Here is a 19032-nt window from a genome sequence, read left to right as displayed (position 1 = left end):
AACTCCCAGAGTCCACCCAAACCCATGTCCATTGAGTCGGTGATGCCATCCAACCATCTCATCCTCTGTCGTCCCCTTCTCCTGCCTTCAATCTTTCCCAGCATCAGAGTCTTTTCAAATGAGTCAGCTCTTCACATGAAGTGGCCAAAGTATTGGAGTTTCAGCTTCAACATCAGTCCTTCCAATGAACACCCAGGGTTGATCTCCTTTAGGATGGACTGGTTGGATCTCTTTGCAGTCCGAGGGGCTCTCAAGAGTCTTCTCCAACACCACAGTTCAAAAGCATCAATTCTTTGGTGCCCAGCTTTCTTCACAGTCCAATTCTCACATCCATACATGACTACTGGAAAAACCGTAACTTTGACTAGACAAACCTTTGTTGACAAAGGAATGTCTCTGCTTTTTAATATGCTGTCTAGGTTGGTCATAACTTTCCTTCCAAGGAGCAAGCGTCTTTTAATTTCATGGCTGCAGTCACCATCTGCAGTGATTTTGGAGCCCCCCAAAATAAAATCAGCCACTGTTTCCCCATCTATTTCCCATGAAGTGATGGGACCAGATGCCATGATCTTAGTTTTCTGAATGTTGAGCTTTAAGCCAACTTTTTCACTCTCCTCTTTCACTTTCATCAAGAGGCTCTTTAGTTCTTCTTCGCTTTCTGCCATAAGGGTAGTGTCATCTGCATATATGAGGTTATTGAATATGTTATATACCTGAAACTAATATAATATGTTAATATATCAGTATCTCCTTGCTCATAATATTTGTTCAGTAAAATTTTGCTGAGTCAAGGGATTTTAAAAAAGAAGTAAAAAGAAATAGGTAAAATTAGTTTTAATAGTATACTTTAATCTAGTATATCTAAAATATTGTAATTTCAGCATATAATCAGTATAAAAATTATTAATGAGTTTTATTACATTTTTATGCTATGTGCTTGAAATCTGCTATGTGACTGTGCCAGAATAATATGAAAGGGGTAGGTTCAGGTTGAAATAAGATTTATATGGTTATTTGTGCTTTGGTGCCCCACTGCTACCTCTTAAGAACTGTAAAAGTTGACTTGGAAACCACCAGCCAACATGGTTCTATTTGGAAAACATATTTATAAATTTCAGTGTTGGCTTTGGATGGGATTTACTGTCATGGCCATCAGAAGTGCTCTGTTATCTTTGAGTGAAAAGCTGTAATCTCATGATTGTCTTGGAGGGTTGATCAGAAGATTTTCTGCTTCTTCCCTTTGGGAAAGTTTTTGAAACACTTCGTCCACTCTTAAGTATGTATTTCTTCAGTTTTGACATAAGATTCTTCTTTTTAGAACTGTTCCATGATTTAAACATTCTGACCTAGCTAACCTCCACTTTTCTTTTTTGATCAGCTCTGACTGATGCCTTTTTTTCCTGATGAATCATTGACGATTATGACAAGAATGCAGATTGTTCCTGATTTCTGTTCTCTCTTCTTTTTTAATAAACAGAATTTTAAACTAGATATGTGGCCATCGAGAAGCAGGACTACATTTCTTAGCTTTTCTTTCTGCTAGAACTTTCTCTAGTTTTGGCCAGTGGGGTGTAAGATTGTTTTGAGGGGACAACTTCCTTAAGAAACCTTAAGAGTGTCCATTATATTTGTGTGTGTGTGTGTGTGTGTGTGTGTGTATACACATACCTCTTGCTCTCTTTTTCTGTTATTTACTCCTTACTGCTGCTGCTTGCAATACAGTTGCCACTGTTTTGGACAATGACGTTGAGTCCCCCAGGGCATAACAAGAAGACAGAAGGAACCTGAGTCTTTGATATTTAATGACACAATGTCAAAACAAAACAGCCCTGTACTGTCAACTGACTTTTTTTATGAGAGAGAAAAAAACTTCTGTTTTGTGTAATCAACTGTTGTTTTGGGTTTCAGTCATAGCAGATGAATCCCATTCCAACCATTGGGTTCAACAGCTTATATGTAATATTAACAGCTTTTTAACATCTATGTTAATGTATATTCTCATAGACTTATATACTAGTCAGGACTCCTAGAGGCAAGGGTGAAGACCCTCCGCCCTATGAAAAGATCCTGAGTGACCCCAGAATTGGAGGAGAACAAGAGGACATTTGGACTTCCCTTGTGGCTCAGCTGGTAAAGAATCCACTTGCAATGTGGGAGACCTGGGTTTGATCCCTGGGTTGGGAAGATCCCCTGGAGAAGGGAAGGGCTACCCACTCCAGTATTCTGGCCTGGAGAATTCCATGGACTGTATAGTCCATGGGGTCGCAAAGAGTCAGACACAACTGAGTGACTTTTGCTTTTCACTTTCCCAGGTGGCGCTAAGTGGTAAAGAACCCACCGATGCAGGAGATGTAAGAGACGTGGATTCAATCCCTGGGTCAGGAAGATAAACTGGAGGAGGGCATGGCAACCCACTCCAGTATTCTTGCCTGGAGAATCCCATGAACAGAGGAGCCTGGGAGGCTACAGTCCATAGAGTTGCAAAGAGTCAGACATGACCAAAGTGACTTAGCATGCATGCAACAACACTTTAGTCACATCTCCAAGGATGTCTGCAGCCTGAGATCCCAGGACTCTCTTTCTCTAAGTCTTGGCTTTAATTCTGTTTTCCTCTAGGTTTCATTTTGTGTTACTCTAGACTGATTTTCTCCAGTGAAGTGATATGGCCACCTGGTTTACCAGACTAACTTCCTCAACAGCTCGAGAACTCACATGGAAAACAGTTGTATTAATATCTCACCTCTTGTTTGAAAAATAGTAGGAAGTTACTCAGATTGACCTGGCTTGGGTCACGTGCCCACCCCTGTATCTGTCACTGGATCCATTGAGATTACATGTTGTCCACTGTGGTCTGCTTTGTAGGGGGTGGGGAGATTGGGCTGGGGTAGGGTGCAAACATTGACAGCATCCACTAGAACCATCTGTTCTGAATTGAAGTGGGTGCTATTTAGATAAAACTGTTCCTGTTTCAGCTGATAAGTGATAAGAATCATCTTATTCTTTCTTGAAAGTCATCACATGTATGAAAAATGAGGACTGCTAGTATGAGGACTGCTAGTTTGCTTTGAATTTGCTTTCTGACTTTAAAGTTGTGAATTTTTGCAAGATATAACACAGATAGATCCCATGGAAAATTTTAATGAAAATTAATTCTGGCCAATTATCACACTATATAGGCTAGTTATTAGTTGCCACCAAACAGATTTCCTTAATTTCTTTAATCTGCAGTCAAGTTGATTATGTCAGCCATGAAGCATTGCTGTAACTATTAATCTATTTGAAATACATATGAAAATGCATTTGGGGTATTAAAAAATTAAGACTATTACAACATGAAGAATATTTCAATGCCAAACCTTCTAATTAGAATTCTCGAATGAGAATTCCTTCAAAGAATTAAAATTTACCAGTTAAATGTTTTACATACATGAAATCTGGTAAGCAAAAATAATTTTGGGGGTAGAGGCTTTGAGTTGCCAATGTTTACTTGAAATCTTAACAAATTTATCAAAGATCAATTAATTGAAAGGTAACAGTGTCATGTGATTGAGTTCTGAAGGGGAGAGGAGATGTCTGTCCACAGGTCATGTCCAAGGGTGGATAGGACTCTGCTTCTGCTGGCTAAAGGCTAGTCATGTCACAGTACACTCATCCAGGTGGTTTTCAAGCAATCTGGTGACATTTCAGAGACCTCAAAGGTAAAGGTTTATTGCTTTGGGAGTACTATATTTATTAATCTGATTTTAAGTCAGATGCCTGTAAGGTGCATAGTCAGAAAGTGTTCCTTTTCTAGGTCTGAAAGACTCAAGCTTTTCATTGTTTTCTGCAATCAGAGATGACAGGAAGCTGGAGTGGTTTGCATCCCCTTAATCATTACATGAATTTGAGCAAACTTGGGGAGGCGGTGAAGGACAGGGAAGCCTGGCATGCTGCAGTCCATGGGGTCACAAAAAGTTGGACATGACTTAGTGACTGAACAACAGCAATCATTATATGGTTTCCTTTGGTATCAATTAGCCAGATCACACAAAGAAGGGCAAGGGGGAGATCTTGGACATTTACTGAACAAAGAAGCATATCTTTAAACAGCTTATATCAGCTCTGAAAGATTTTTTTTTTTCTAGTGAGAAACTTTTCTAGGTACTGTGCTGGGTCTTCATTGCTGTGCACAGGCTTAGTTGCAGTCTGTGAACTCAGCATGTAGGATCATAGTTCCCTGACCAGGGACAGAACCTGGGCTCTCTGCATGGGGAACATGGAACCTTAACCACAGGGCCACCAGGGAAGTCCCCTGGATGCTTGTGATTGCCTTTCCTTCCAGCCTAGTTTTGGAGAGTAGCAAATGTACGTTTTCCTTTTTGTCCTTGAATAGCAGGCGGTTAGGACTTTTTCTTCTTTGTATAAGGAAGACATTCGCACATTTAGGGGTTAATGATAAGGTCTACAAGTCACTGATGCCTCTGAACACAAGTTCAAGAATGTTGGATTATTCTCCTTTGCAAGATGCTCATTCATCACTGCTGTGGGGTATAAATATCTGAAGTAATAAGGAAGGCCAGGACAAAAATAGGTTTCTGAGAAACTCATGACACTTTTTGCTTTTTGATAACATTACAGCTTTATCGTCTAATCTCAGCTGGAGCTGGTCCCGTCTAGGTCCCTGTGGGTTTAACCTCTTGTCTCCGGCCTCTTTTCCAGAGGTCATTCTATTTCACAACCCAGCATTGCTCAGAAAAGCTCTCTTCTCAAGAGTTCAGACGTTTCATAAGGTGAAACTACTTATCAAATATCCAGTTTTAGCATTTTGTTTAGATGACTATACTTTCACGTTACGATAAAGAACCAAGACATATCTTTTTATTAGGTTTATTATGTCCTGTTTGAAAATATCTAACAGATTAAATGTTTTGAAGAGTTGATATTGACATACTCTAATTTTTTCAGTTTATTAACTTATTAATTTATCTAATCAGTTAAAATTCCAGTTAATTTACTAGCCAGTGGTTAGTGTTCTAAGAGTAAAATGGGAGCAGTGGTAATAAATGGTATTTCATAAACAGTGGTATTTTTCAGTATAAAAAACTTAACATTTTTTCTTTTTTTTTTTCTCTTAGGTAAACTAGTTCATGTGGGAAAGCTCCCTCTAGTGTTTACCGTAGTAAATACAAATAATGTTGAACTATACTTTTTGAAAACAGATTTTATTTCTTTAGGGCAATTTAAGGTCCAGAGATTTCCTGTACGCCCCTGCCTCACCACGTTCATAGGCTCCTCCACTGTCACTTATCATAATTGTCCATTTTTGCCTACATTGACACATCATAGTCACCCAAAGTCCCTAGTTTACCTTAGGCCTTACTCTTGATGTTGTGCATTTTGGGTTTGGACACATTTATAACGACATACACCCGCCATTAGAGCCTCACACAGAGTCTTTTCACTGTTGTAAAATTCTCTGTGCTTTGTCTCCACTATCTCCATTCCTGCAACCATTGAAACTTTTTATTGTCCCTGTAGTCTTTGCCTTTTCTAAAACATCATATAATTGGAATCATGCAACAGGTAGCCTTTTCAGATTGGCTTCTTTCACTTAGTAATATGCTTTTAAGTTTCTTCCATGTCTTTTCATAGCTTGATGGCTCATTTCTTTTTAGCCCTGAATAGTGTTCCATTGTCTGAATGTATGACAGTTTATTTATTCATTTACCTACTTAAGGACATCTTGGTTGCTTCCAAGTTTTGGTAATTTTGAATACACTTGCTTAAAACATCAGCATGCCAGTTTTTGTGTTGGTATAAGTTTTCAATTCCTAAATACCAAGGAGCAAGGTTGCTGGATTATATAGTAAGAGTACCTTTAGTCTTGTAAAAAGAAACCCAATATATTGGATTTCCCTGGTGGCTCAAGGGTAAAGAATCTGCCTGCCAATGCAGGAGACATGGGTTTGACCCCTGGTCAGTGAAGATCCAACACGCCCTGCAACGACTAAGCCCACGTGCCCCAATTACGGAGCCTGTGTTCTAGAGCCAAGGACCTGTAACTACTGAAGTCCACGCCCCCACTAGAGCCTGTGCTCCATAACAAGAGAAGCCAGCACTTTGCAGCTAGAGAGCAGCCCCCGCTTGCTGCAGCTCGAGAAAAGCCCACACAGCAACAAAGACCCAGCACAGCCAATAAAGAAGTAAAATTATTTTTTAAAAACGTATGTTTAGTTTTGCAAGAAATCACCAAACTATCTTCCAAAGTGAGCGAACCATTTTTCACTCCCACTACCAGTGTATGGAAAGTTCCTTTTGCTCCATATCATCATAGCATTTGGTGGTGTTAGTGTTCCAGGTTTTGGCCATTCTAATAGGTGTGTAGTGGTATCTTATTTTCATTTCCATTTCCCTGATGACATATGCTGTGGAGTATCTTTTCATAATACTTATTTGACATCTGAATATATTTTGGGGGGAGGTATCTGTCAAGGTCTTTATGTTTTAATCAAGTCTTCTTTTATTGTTGAGTTTTAAGAGTCCTTTGTGTTTTGTGGATAACAAGACTTTACCAGCTGTGTCTTTGGCAAATGTTTTCTCCCAACCTGTAGCTTGTCTTCCAATTCTCTTGATATTGTTGTTTATAGAGCAGAAGTTTTTAAGTTGAATGAAATCCAGCTCATCAATTTTTTCATAGATTACGTCTTTGGTTTTGTATCTAAAAAAGCATCACCCTACCCAAGGTCATCTGAGTTTTCTAGATTTTGAGTTAATTTTTATTAAGAGTGTAAGGTCTGTGTCTAGATTAAGTTTTTCTGGCATGTAGATGTCCAGTTGTTCCAGAACCATTTGATGAAGAGACTATCTTTGCTCTGTTATACTGTCCTCTGTCAAAGTTCAGTTGACTATATTTATGTGAGCCTATTTCTGGGCTGTCTATTTTGTTTCATGAATCTATTTTTCTATTCTTTTGCCAGTTCCACACTGTCTTGATTATCATAGCTTTACAGTAAGTCTTGAAGCCAGATAGCACCAGTCCTCCAACTTTGTTCTTTTCCTTCAACATTGTGTTAGCTATTCTGAGTTGCTTGCCTCTAGATATAAACTTAAAGTAAGTTTTTAATATCTGTAAAATAACCTGCTGGGATTTGATTGTCATTGCATTGAATTTATAGATCAAGTTGATATCTGGACAACAGAGTGTTCCTACTCATGAACATGGAATATTTCTCCATTTATGTAGTTTTTCATTGATCATGTTCATCAGAGTTTTTTGTAAATCTCATACAGATCTTATACATATTTTGTTAGATTTACACCTAAGTATTCATTGTTGGGTTGCTAATATAAATGATATTGGGCTTTTAATTTCAAAATTCACTTGCTCATTACTCACATATAGAGAAGCAGTTGACTTTTTTATATTAACTGTGTATCATGCAACTTTTTTTTTTTTTTGACTGTACCACCTGGTCTCTGGGATCCTAGTTCCCCAGCAGGGATAGAACTTGCATCCCTAAGGTGGAACTGCTGAGTCTCAATCACTGGATGCCAGGGAATTCCCTTGTCCAATCTTGCTATAATCACTTATTAGTTCCAGGAGGTTATTTTTTGTAAATTTTTACTTCATATTTTCTGCAGACAATCATGTCATCTCAGAACAGTTTTATTTCTTCCTTTCCAATCTGTATACTTTTAGTTTCCTTTTTTGACTATTAGCAAGGACTTCTAACACAATGTTGAAAAGAATGGCGAGAGGAACACCCTTGCATGTAATTGATCTCAGTGGGAATGCCTTGAATTTTTTACCATTAAGTATGATCCTTGCTGTAGTTTTTTTCTAGATCATTGAAGCAATTCCCCTCTATTCTTTATTTGCTGAGAGTTTTTACCATGAATGGGTGATGGATTTTATCAAATGCTTTTTCTGCTTCTATTGATATGATTATGTGATTTTTCTGTTTTAGTCTGCTGATGTGATGTGACATTAATTGATTTTTTAATGTTGAACCACCTACATACTTGGTGTATAATTCTTATTATACATTTTTTGGGGATTTGTTATGCTAGTATTTTGTTAATTTTTGCATCTATATTCATGAGAGATATTGTTTGTAATTTTCTTATGTCTGTGTCTAGTTTTAATATTAGGGTAATGCTGGTCTCATAGAATGAGTTAGGAAGTATTTTCTCTGCTTCTATCTTCTGAAACAGATTATGGAGGATTGGTATCACTTTTTTTTTTCTTAAGAGTTTGACAGAAGTCACCAGTGTATTCATCTGAGCCATGAGCTTTCTGTTTTAGAAGATTCGTAACTAGTTATTCCATTTAGGCCTCTTCAGATTATTTATTCTTGTCTGTGTTGTGGCAGATTGTCATTTAAAGAAATTTTCCCTTTCATCTAGGATGTCAAATTTCTGGTCATGGACTGGTTCATAGTATTCTTTTATTATGCTTTTATTTCCATAGGATCTGTAGTGCTGTCCCCTCTTCCATTTCTAATATTAGTAATTTGTGTCCTTTCTCTTATCTTAGCCTTGCTAAAGACTGGTTGATTATGAACTGTATATTTTTAAGAATGTCAGCATTAAGCAAATAATAGGACTGACTTGATGAATAGAAAATCTTCTGTTGAATAAACACATAGTGGATTGATCTCACCTTGGAAATGTTTTGTGATTGAGTGGGAGTGGAAGGTTATGCTGCATTTGAAAGTGGGTTTCATATTGCCAGCACAAGTAAATAAATAGCAGCTTTTCAGGATTGTTTCTTAAATGCCTCATTCTGTTTTTCTACAGTTTAAAAAAATGAAAGATTAACATTCTTGATGACATGGTTATAATAAGTTTGATTTTCTTGCATTGATGCCTTTGCTTACTTCACCTTTTTTGGTCGTATTTGTATAAATATCCATATCTGAAAAAAAGAAATATAAAGTTATTTTTCACAAGTGATACAAATATTCTATATTCACACTGTGTTATTCTTATTTTGGTAAGGTACAGAACACTTTTTCCCCCTACCACATGCAAACCTTTCCAAAATTTATTTCTATACGTGCATACATGCCTGCTCAGTTGCTTCAGTCATGTCTAACTCTTTGGAGTCAGACAAGGACTGTAGCCTGCCAGGATCCTCTATCCAGGGGATTTTCCAGGCAAGAGTTTTGGAATGAGTTGCCATTTCCTCCTCCAGGGGATCTTCCCAACCCAAGGATCAAACCTGCATCTCCTGCATTGGCAGGTGAATTCTTTACCACTGAGCCACCTGGGAAGCCCCCTGTTTTTATACAACTATTACTTATATGGGTTCCCATATAAGTAATAAGCTCCCCATCTCATCCTAGGCAGAAAAAATAGTTTACCTGTATTATTTTACTTCAGGGTGCAAAACCCTCTCTTCTAATTTCTGGTTGATTCCTGAATTTCATCTAAGATACTTGAGTCCTCAAGTTAAACCTTCAGTTAAATGCAAATTTCTCCATGAAAGAGTTGTGGGAGTCACATTTCTACATCATCACAATACAGAAGGGGTAGCCTGAGAGTTCTAAAGATAACATCACTTCACAGTTTTGCCCACAGTAAGCCTTGAATTAAATGATTACTGATCAATACTTATTTGATCTTCTTCCCCATCCTTACCTCAGCTGATGATCATGCTTTCAACTTTCCTAAGAAATTAAAGCATTCACAGGTGAAATTTCTCCAAACTCTGACCCCTATGTCTTCCTCTATCTGCACCTTTTGAGATGAACTATCCATTCCCTGGGTCAGTTCAAATTCTTCCACTGATGCCCTAGATTCAGTCCCTTCTTGCCTACTTAAAGATATTGCTAGCAATTCTTCTCTCATTCTCCACATCATCCATTTCTCCTTCACTATTGAAAATTCAAGGCTTCCCTGGTGGCTCAGACACTAAAGAATCTGCCTGCCAATGCAACAGACTCGAGTTCGATCCCTGGGTCAGGAAGATCCCCTGGAGAAGGGAATGGCTAACCATTCCAGTATTCTTGCCTGGAGAGTCCCATGGACAGAGGATCCTGGTGGGCTACAGTTCTTGGGGTCTCAAAGAGTCAGACACGACTGAGTAACTAACACACACTGGAAATTCTCTATTGAAAATTGTCATTTCTCCCATCTATAAGAGAATCCTCTTTTGACTCTCTTGTACCTCCAGCTACATGCCTAAAAGGTTGTCTGTACCTAATGTTTGAATTTTGTTCCTGAAATTTTCTTTTGAACCTATTCCAGGAAGGCTTTTGCCCTAAGCCCCACCAGAACTTTTCTTGTCAAAATCATCAATGCTCTCCTAGCGTTTACTCCTTCTTTCTGGGAAACTTTTCCTACTTGGCTTCTGATTACAGTACCATTCTTTTCTGGTTTTACCCCAGGCCCTTGCTGTATTTTCCTTTACTTATATTTCTCCATCTCCCAAACTATAGGCATTGTGCGTCTCACGGCTTGGTTCCTGGAGATATTTCTCTTTGTGTCTAGCTCATCAGGTCTCTCTCCCTCTTGCTCTGTCTCTTTGTGTCATCTGTGCTCACTTTTTTGATTAACTCCTCCAATCTCATGGCTTTAAAAACCATTTATATGCTGGGGCATTCCAGTTTTTCTTTCTCAGTTCTGTCCACACCCCTGAGCTCTAGACATGTATACTCAACTGCCTACTGACATCACCCTTGGATGTCTGTAAGCTTTTCCAAAATTAACAATCCAAAATGAAGCTCCTACTTTCTTAACCCACCCCCATCCCTCATCCTGTTTTACAGCAGCTGCATTTTTCTAAGTCCTCTGGCCAAAACCCATAAAGTTCATTCATGCCTCCTTTTATAGTCCATCTTAGATCCATCAACAGATCATGTAGACCATGGCTTTCAAATGATCTCCAGAACTCTGTACCTTCTTACCCCTTCCCTTGCTGTTGCTCTTGTGTGAACCACCCTTGGCTCACCCTGAGAATGGTAGGCTTCTGCACCCACTGCCTCCTTGCCATCTATTCTCCATACAGCAGGCAAAAAAAAAAAAAGTGTTAATCTCTCAGTCGTGTCTGACTCTGTGACCCCGTGGACTGTAGCCCACCATGCTCCTCTGTCCATGAAATTCTCTAAGCAAGAATACTGGAGATGGTTGCCATTCTCTTCTCCAGGGGATCTTTCTGACCCAGGGATGAAACCCCGGTCTCCTGCATTGGCAGGTGGATTCTTTATCATCTGAGTCAGGCAAAGGGATTCTTTAAACATGTAACTCAGCACTCTGCAATGGCTTTCTGTCTCATCAAGGGGTCAAAGCCAAAGTCCTTTCAAGGCCCTGCAGGATGTAGATGCCCCCTGTTCCCCACAAGGGCCTCCAATAATCTGCTCCCTCACTCGCATCCAGCCACACTGACTCCTCACTCTTCCCTGAACACACCAGGGAATCTCTGCTTCATGGCCTTCCTACTTGGTGTTCTATCTGCCTGGAAGGTTCCTCCCCCAGATACTTGTAAGGCTCACTTTCTTGCTGACTTCAGCTTTTTACTCAAATGTGTTATACAGACTCTTTTCTTTAAAATTGCAACTATTCTGCCACCTCCTCCAAATTTTCTGTACCCTTATTCCTGCATTATCTTTCTCATTGGCAATTTTCACTATCTCAGATCCTTTATGATTCAGTTATTTATTCTATACCCCCTACTACAATTTAACTTTCATAAAGGGATATTTTTTTTAAGTGGCAGCTTCTCACTTCCTCCATCTCCTTGCATGGCACATGTCAGACTTACATTTTAGATTTAAACATTAAACATTGTTGCTTTAACAATTAAACATTGTTTTAACAATTAAACATTGTTGTTGAATGCTTTCACTGTCTCAGCACTGTGTCAGGCACATTTGTACATTTAGTTTAATTTTCCAAGTTTACCTTTGAAATAAACATTGCGAGTCTCATTTTGCAGATGAGAAACCAGAGACTATGAAAGATATGGCATCTTTTCTACAGACAATCATAGCTACTGGTATGAGCTTTAAACGCTAGACCTCTAACTGCATGTTATGTGCTTTTCTAATATGCTGTGCTATGGACTTTTAAAAGAGTGATGTTGCTTTTGAAAGGGAATTTGAAAAGGACCATCCTTGTCTATCCTTTGCCATCTAACTTCTCACCCATCCCATCTTCTGTCTTATTTCCCTGTAGCACTAAAGTCAGCCACTACTGAGGATATTCCATTTTCTTAATAAAAATCATGAGTCCCAGGAAGGGGAACACATGTAAACCCATGGCTGATTCATGTCAATGTATGGCAAAAACTATTACAATATTGTAAAGTAATTAGCCCCCAACTAAAATAAATAAATTTATAAAAAAAAATAATAATAACAAGGACAAAGGAAAGCAGTTCAGGCTTCCAAGGGCCACAGACTGGGAAGGTAAATATATGGGAGGGAACTAATGGAGGAAAGGTTGTTTGGGGATTTTTCTGTTGCCATCTCTGGGCTGATTTGAGTCTGTCTTTAAGAAGAGGAAAATTTAAATTTTGCGTTTAGGCAGACAAGGGGAAACGTTTTCTGCCTTTCTTGATTCTTAGTTGCCTTCATCTTAAAAAACAAAATTCAGCTGAGTAAATTTGAAGTTCCAAAAAAAAAAAAAGAAAATCATGAGTCCCTGCATGGAGCTCAAACTGGTGGTCTGTGACAACCTAGAGCAGTGGGATGGGATGTGAGGTGGGAGGGAGGTTCAAGAGGGAGGAGACATATATATACCTATGGCTAATTCATGTTGGTATATGGCAGAAACCAACACAATACTGTTAATTATCCTTCAATTAAAAATAAATTAAAAAATGTATCGATATAAAACGTGAGTCCTTGGATTTCCTGTGAGTTACCCTTATTTATTTTACATCTGATCACTTTTTCAAAATTTGAATAGTCATAGAGGCACAAGCCATATCTTTTGGGGAAGAAATTCAAAGATATGCACAGTGAGACAGAATGGGAGGAGAGCCCTTGGTAGGAAGTTACAGGGCTTTCTGTCTCTGATGCTTGAGCTAACGCAGAGGCCACCAGGAAAGCAGCAGAGAAGAGGTGAGCCAAAAAGTCCATTTGGAGCAAAGGCGCTGAGAATATCTAAGAACCAAAGCCTAGTCTGAGAGGAAACTGTCTTGGCTGAAGCCCAAGATTCCAACTCAAGCAACTTGTCTGACTGCTGTGTAAGTGGTAGAGATATTCTTGCTTTCTTTGGCTCCAAAGAGTCTCGTTACTTGTAATCTCATTATTTTCTTCTTTCTTGTTTTAACTTTTAATGTAAACCGTTTGTTTCCACATCTGTAAAACAAAATAGTAGGGACTGGTGATTCCATAAGGGAGCCTTTAAGTTTAAAATTCTGTGATTTTAAAACTACTGCAGTTTTCTAGTCAATTTGGACTCTAGATCTAGTGATAATCAGATATCTTTTTTACTGTGCCAAATTTACCATAGAATAACTTATATATTTAACCAAATACAAAGAATCACCAAAATACTTCTGGATAAAAGTTAAAATGGTTTAAAAATCAGTTTTATTTCTTAGTGAGATTATCAGACAACTTCACCTTAAGACTGACAACACAGAGTGAGCAGGCTTCCCAAGTATCTGGAGCTGGAACATCTTCATGGGTTCTTCAATAATGGTGATTTTTTTCCTTGATGTAAGTGTGCTATTTCAGGGCACTTACATAGCTTCCAAAATTATTTTCCATTGGTTGAAGATGAAGTTTTAAAAGCCAAACAGAAATTATGATATTTAATGACCAAGTTAGTCTTTTCTTAACGTGCTGAACTAATCTTAATAGTTTCTTACGTAAAACAGAATTAGAAAGGAAATCTACCTGTTCCCTAATGGCATATACTAGTTCCAAAGCAAATACATTTTCTTTTCCTTACTGTCTCTCTTTGATTGAGACTAGTTTAAATGATCAGTTCTTCTCCTTTGTCAGGTTTTTTTCAGTTTACTTGAAATGTTTCCTAGTATTCTTCCTCATCTTTTCTTAAATGCCCTTCCCCTATTTTTTGTGAGGGCTTCCCATGTGGTGCTAGAGGTAAAGAACCCACCTGCCAATACAGGAGAGAGATGGGTTCGATCCCTGGATTGGGAAGATCCCCTGGGGAAGGGAATGGCAACCCACTCCAGTATTCTTGCTTGGAGGATTCCACGGACAGAGGAGTCTGGTGGGGTCGTAAAGAGTCAGATATGACTGAAGAAACTTAGCACACACCTCTATTTTGTGCTGACAGAAATCTTGCTGTGCCTACTATAACTATTATAAAAAGATTAATAATGAATCAAGCAGCTAAGATCATTTTAGTTGTGAAAGAATTTACCCAGTTATTTTTTTTTACTTTAAGAAGCTTATTTTCATATTCATATTTGTATCCACTTTTTAAATGTTTGCTGAAGTTCATCTGTTTATCAGTGAACTCTATGAGGAAAGAAGACATTGTAGATTAATTTTCTCCTCCTTTCATAATTAATAAGCCTTGGACACTTCACAGTTATTTAAACAGCATAAGAAAGACAGTGGTACTCAAATTTAAAATGTTTCTTTTTAAAGAAAGCTAGAGAGTCTATTCTTTAGCCCTGAACAATCAATGTGTTTCCTGACTGCACAGTCAGGAAATACTTTACTTTTGAAGCAATAACGGCTATTCCCGGGAAGTTTTATAATTGGCTGCACAGTGATAACGTGGATTTGAACAAATACAGCAAAATTACTGCTGGCTTATCTAGAATGAAAGAGAATTCTTAAGTGCGACAGAGCGCTAATGCTGAGGATTGTATCAGTTTGACACACTCACAGCTCTTGGAGAACTGCTCCCATTTTCTGCTGGCTTCCTGACCAAAGGTATCTTTTCCTTTGTGTTTTTCAGTATCCACGTGATTTTTCCACCTCTGGGTTTGCTTAGGCCTTTAGACATCAGCATGGGGTGACTGTAGAATTAATTTTATTTTGAAATTAAGTGGAGAGTAATTTTTACATTACCATTGGATTTCTTGGAGTGTGATAACTAATTATGGTAATTAATTAATGAGAAACAACATTCTGACACCCACGGACCTAGTGGCAATTTTTTTTCTCTAGAGTGAAGAATTGCTTTAATGTCTGAATTTTGATATTTGAGCTTATCTCCTTTTTTTCCTCTTAGAAATTATACTTTTAATGAATTTCTATTTTCTTTTTTTAATTAATTTATTTTAATTGAGGATAATTACAGTATTGTGATGGTCTTGCCATACATCGACATGAGATCACTGAAAGTGTAAGGACAAAGCACTGGCTAAAGGTGGCACCGTGGTTTTTCTAAATAGCATGAGGCATTTGAAAAAAGCCCAATTTATTTCATTATCTGTTGAATTGGTTATTGTGTGTTAATGGAAATGAATAATGTCAATAACTTACAATATTTCTGGCTTAATGACAGATGATTTTCCATCTCCTTTTAATGTATATTATTTTGTTCCTATATTGGTATCAATGCAAAAATGAGCCCATAGAAATCTGGATTTAGATGAGATCTTATTGAGCATCTATCTAGTCTTCCATTTTACTGGGGAGGAAATTTGGGGGCAGAATGACACAAATTCCTGGCAGATCTGGGATAGAGTATAAATCTCTTAATTCTTGGGTAGAGGGATTATTCATTTTTTTAAAAAAATATTGTTATTGTGCGCTGCCATACAATAAAACTTTTGCCTTGAATTGGCATTGAATCTGCATCAGACTCTTTGCAAACCCGTGGACTGTAGCCCGCCAGGCTCCTCTGATCATGGAATTCTCAGGGTAAGAATACCGGACTAGGTAGCCATTCCCTTCTCTAAGGGATCTTCCTGATCCTGGGATTGAACCTGGGTCTCCTGCATTACAGGCAGATTCTTTACCATCTGAGCCACCAGGGAAGCCCATAAATCTTTTAATTCCCTAGTAGAAGGATTATTAATTCCCTTTTTAATATTGTTTTGTGTGTGTGTGTGTTAAAATTATGTGCTGCCATAAAATGAAACTTTCACCTTGAATTGGCATTGAATCCGCATCAGACTCGGTGACACGTAGGCAGATTCTGAGCAGTGGTGTGTCCATGACAAGAATAAGAATACCTAGAGTCTGCACCTAGAGAGTGTAGCTCGAGGTGTCTCTGTAGCATCTGGAGATATTCCTGCCACACACATTCACTTCCTAGCTGGAGTGAGCACTGAGGAGAGTAGAAAGCATCAGCTCTTCATTTTGGGGAGTGCCAGATTTCTCATGAATTAGCAACAGGAATTTACTAAACCTATCTCAGTCCTGGAGAACTTTCATCAGGGTTCTTGGTAGTCATTCACTATTGGTATACTCCTATTTGCTGACAGCTGTCCCTCAGTTTCTTCTGAGCATGAAATTCTCTCCCAATGGTCAAATGGAAAAAAACTCTAGTTAGGACACAAAGTCATCCCAACTCAGTCTTTCACTTAAGGGCTTATAGTATAATGTTAGAGAGAAAAAGAGATGTTGTAAGATGCAATACATGTAAGGAGTCACATTCATTCAAAAGCACATATAAATCTAAATATATGTCAGTTAATACTCTCAGTGGTAAAAAATCCACCTGCTAATGCAGGAGACACAGGTGCAATCCCTGGGACAGGAAGATCCCTTGGAGAAGGAAATGGCAACCCACTCCAGTATTCTTGCCTGAAAAGGTCCATGGACAGAGGAGCCTGGCAGGCTACAGTCCACGGAGTTGCAAAGAGTCAGACATGACTGAGCACTCATGCAACATAGAAGAATACTGTTTTCCCAAAACGGCTTGTGTACCTGCAAGTACTGGATAGAGATTTTTTTTCTCCTGTGTTGCTTCTGATTGATCTCTTAAATAAATGTCTCAGCAGAAAGTTTTCATGGTCCTCTGATAACTCTTTCCTCACCAAGGACATTTTACTGTCCTTGCTTTATCAGTGAGTCCCTTTGGTATGGGTGCTGAGTGTGTAGGCAGGGGCTGTATAATGTTAACTTACATGTGTGTCTTCCACTTAGAAGAAAAAATAGAGTGGAATGTTGTTAGATCAGTTTCATAGTTAGAGCCTCTTTGCAGCCCAGGTCATTGAAAGCTGCATTTAGTCATGACCTCAGAGAGGCTATTAAAGGCAACTAGAATCTATGTCTTATGGTGCAATTAATAATTCAAATTATTGGAGGATTAAATTACTTACTCAGCTTAGTCAAAGTGATAAGCTTTGCTTCTATCAACTGGGTCATTAACTGGATTATATTTAGATGTTGAGCTTTTACTTGTGGTCATAGGGAAGTGTCCTGTGGGACTATAGAAATTCAAGCACTAATCAGTTCTTCACATAATAGCTCTCAATGTAATAGTAGAGAAAAAGTACAAACATATAATATTGAGAAACTGATACAACTAAGGTCGAACTGACTATATTTTCAGTCTCAGTGATAGGATATAACTCTAATCATCATTGAAATATTTGTCTCAAGATAAAAATTCTGCAGGTTCAAAAACATCCTACAGATAATATTTTTCTTATTCTGCACTTCATAGAGAGACTTTGGAAATTTAAGTGCACTAGAGTTGCAAAATCGGATGAAAAGTATTAGATGAAATATGGTTCATGAGGAGGAGGGGGCTATCTGTTTTAGGGTTTTGCCTAACCCACTAGAGTCACTGTATAGACATTCCACAGGGTTGAATGTCTAGGTCAGTCTCCATAGCTTTGGCCCTTGTCAGATACTAAGACAAAAAGAAAATGACAGAGGGCTAAGGTTGCTGATCATGTGTTAGTACAAAGCATCTGACTTCCCTGGAGATATGTCAAGTGTTCAGGGTGAGTCACTGAAACTATAGCATTTGGACTTTATCCTTCCCTAGAAAATATTCTGTTAGCAAGTGGAAAGTCTTGTAATTTTAAACTGTGAATACTCTGGCCATATATCCTGAATAATTATGTGAAAAAGAAGAAACTCTAGTTTTAGAATGGTTGCTGGTAGATTTAAAGAAATACCATATATGTCTGAAGGTGAAGCAACACTGCATATAAAATGATCTCTGTTTCCCAAAGGTAAAAATTACCAAAAAGGGTTTCCCCTGTCCCAGGTCCACATACTGAGGATCTCCTTTGTACTGGAACTTATTCTAGGCTTTGGGGATACAAGGAAAAATGTAGGGAAAAAACCCAGAAATCACCACCCTCCTAGGGCTTACATTCTAGCAAATCAATTACACAAAATGTTCAAAGGGGTAAGTGCTATAGAGAGTAATAAAATGCGGGAGAGGGGGTGGAATTCCAGGGGAATGCTGGCTGTCAGAGCGTGTGTGTGTGTGTCTTTTGGGGCAGGAGACAGATGCCACCTCGAGGTGACACTAGAGCATGGATTTAAAGGAGGTGAGGAGTGAACTGTCCAGTTATCTAGGGGAGGAGCTTGGAGTTCAGAGATCTTCAGGGAAGAGTGTGCCTGGCATGTCCAAAGAGTAGCCAGGAGGCCAGTGAGGGAGAGGGGTGGGAGGAGTAAGGTCAGAGGAGAGGTGAAGATGAAAAGACGAAATGCAAGTTGACTGTCTAAAGGTCACACGGAGGATGTGTAGCCACAGTGCACATTTAATCTGTTTGTTTGTCATGTGCAGAGAGTGAGGGCCCTGTAGGACACTGTAAAGATTTTGTCTTTTACTCAAGAAATGGGGAGCTTGGAGGATTTGCAGATGAGCACCATGACAAGTTTAAAAAGGATCCTTTTTACTTTTGAGAGTACATTAAAGCGGGCAAGGGATACCAGTTAAAAGACTACTGCAGAAAACCAGATGGGAGATAATAAGTTGTATTCCATTTTATGTGAATGTATCACCTTTGGGCTTCGCTTGTGGCTCAGCTGGTAAAGAATCCGCCTGCAATGTGGATCGACCTGGGTTCGATCCCTGGATTGGGAAGATCCCCTGGAGAAGGGAAAGGCTACCCACTCCAGTATTCTGGCCTGGAGAATTCCATGGACTGTGTAGTCAGGCCGTAGGATCACAAAGAGTCTAACTGAGCGACTTTCAATTCAGTTC

General features: G+C 38.7%; 1 protein-coding gene across 14 annotated transcripts in view; it reads left to right on the top strand.

Moving 5' to 3' along the window:
- The window catches only part of TBC1D4 (TBC1 domain family member 4), a 207556-nt gene that overhangs the window by 100473 nt on the left and 88051 nt on the right, over positions 1-19032 (top strand). For 2 of the 14 annotated variants that reach the window (XM_081549941.1, XM_081549937.1), the window contains exon 1: positions 14406-14843. The exons of 10 other annotated variants lie outside the window; for them this stretch is intronic. The gene's annotated coding sequence lies outside the window, so the exon portion shown is untranslated. Of the gene's footprint in view, positions 1-2010; positions 2131-12945; positions 13172-14405; positions 14844-19032 lie in introns of those variants that run through there. 2 more of the 14 variants (XM_081549940.1, XM_081549938.1) reach the window with 2 other exon arrangements.

Source organism: Giraffa tippelskirchi, chromosome 12, assembly GCF_054371585.1.
Source record: "Giraffa tippelskirchi isolate mGirTip1 chromosome 12, T2T-mGirTip1v1.2.pri, whole genome shotgun sequence".
NCBI classification, from domain to species: domain Eukaryota; kingdom Metazoa; phylum Chordata; class Mammalia; order Artiodactyla; family Giraffidae; genus Giraffa; species Giraffa tippelskirchi.
This window is presented reverse-complemented; position numbering and strand designations above follow the sequence as displayed.